Raw genomic sequence first — 1987 nt, 5'->3', positions numbered from 1 at the left:
TACCTTGTACTATGGGTCTTTTAATTAAGAATAGGTTTTAATAGATGCCATGGCTTTTGTAATGCAATTATCCAATCATTAACCAACTATGTATCTATTACTTAAGTCAGGCACTGGGTTGTGCGGTGGGGAATCAAAACAAGGTGAGCAACAAACCTCAACAAACCTAGAAGGTTTATGACTCTTGAAACATAATTGTTAGATTTTATTTTTGTTTTCATAAATTTATTATATTTATTTATTTTTGGTTGTGTTGGGTCTTCATTGCTCCACGCAGGCTTTCTCAGTTGCGGTGAGTGGGGGCTATTCTTCATTGAGGTGTGCAGGCTTCTCATTGCCGTGGCTTCTCTTGTTGCGGAGCACGGGCTCTAGGCATGCAGGCTTCAGTAGTTGTGGCACGTGGGCTCAGTAGTTGTGGCTCACGGGCTCTAGAGTGCAGGCTCAATAGTTGTGGCGCATGGGCTTCATTGCTCCGTGGCATGTGGGATCTTCCTGGACCAGGGCTCGAACCCGTGTCCAATGCATTGTCAGGTGGATTCTTTTTTTTTTTTTTACATCTTTATTGGCGTATAATTGCTTTACAATGGTGTGTAGTTTCTGCTCCATAATAAAGCGAATCAGCCATACATATACACATGTTCCCATATCTCTTCCCTCTTGCGTCTCCCTCCCTCCCACCCTCCCTATCCCACCCCTCCAGGCGGTCACAAAGCACCGAGCTGATCTCCCTGTGCTATGTGGCTGCTTCCCACTAGCTATCTACCTTACGTTTGGTAGTGTATATATGTCCATGCCTCTCTCTCGCTTTGGCACAGCTCACCCTTCCCCCTCCCCATATCCTCAAGTCCGTTGTCCAGTAGGTCTGTGTCTTTATTCCTGTCTTATGCCTAGGTTCTTCATGACATTTTTTTTTCTTAAATTCCATATATATGTGTTAGCATACAGTATTTCTCTTTCTCTTTAGGACATACTTCACTCTGTACGACGGACTCTAGGTCTATCCACCTCATTACAAATAGCTCAATTTCGTTTCTTTTTATGGCTGGGTAATATTCCATTGTATATATGTGCCACATCTTCTTTATCCATTCATCCGATGATGGGCACTTAGGTTGTTTCCATCTCCGGGCTATTGTAAATAGAGTTGCAATGAACATTTTGGTACATGATTCTTTTTGAATTATGGTTTTCTCAGGGTATATGCCCAGTAGTGGGATTGCTGGGTCATATGGTAGTTCCATTTGTAGTTTTTTAAGGAAACTCCATACTGTTCTCCACAGTGGCTGTATCAATTTACACTCCCACCAACAGTGCAAGAGGGTTCCCTTTTCTCCACACCCTCTCCAGCATTTACTGTTTCTAGATTTTTTGATAATAGCCAATCTGACTGGTGTGAGATGATATCTCATTGTAGTTTTGATTTACTTTCTCTAATGATTAGTGATGTTGAGCATTCTTTCATGTGTTTGTTGGCAGTCTGGATATCTTCTTTGGAGAAATGTCTATTTAGGTCTTCTGCCCATTTTTGGATTGGGTTGTTTGTTTTTTTGTTATTGAGCTGCATAAGCTGCTTATAAATTTTGGAGATTAATCCTTTGTCAGTTGCTTCATTTGCAAATATTTTCTCCCATTCCGAGGGTTGTCTTTTGGTCTTGTTTATGGTTTCCTTTGCTGTGCAAAAGCTTTGAAGTTTCATTAGGTCCCATTTGTTTATTTTTGTTTTTATTTCCATTTCTGTAGGAGGTGGGTCAAAAAGGATCTTGCTGTGATTTATGTCATAGAGTGTTCTGCCTATGTTTTCCTCTAAGGGTTTGATAGTTTCTGGCCTTACATTTAGGTCTTTAATCCATTTTGAGCTTATTTTTGTGTATGGTGTTAGGGAGTGATCTAATCTCATACTTTTACATGTACCTGTCCAGTTTTCCCAGCACCACTTATTGAAGGGGCTGTCCTTTCTCCACTGTACATTCCTGCCTCCTTCTTCAAA

Source organism: Monodon monoceros, unplaced genomic scaffold (assembly GCF_005190385.1).
Source record: "Monodon monoceros isolate NGI ecotype Baffin Bay Population unplaced genomic scaffold, NGI_Narwhal_1 Super_Scaffold_6, whole genome shotgun sequence".
Classification (NCBI taxonomy): Eukaryota; Metazoa; Chordata; class Mammalia; order Artiodactyla; family Monodontidae; genus Monodon; species Monodon monoceros.
Note: the sequence above shows the minus strand (reverse complement) of the source record.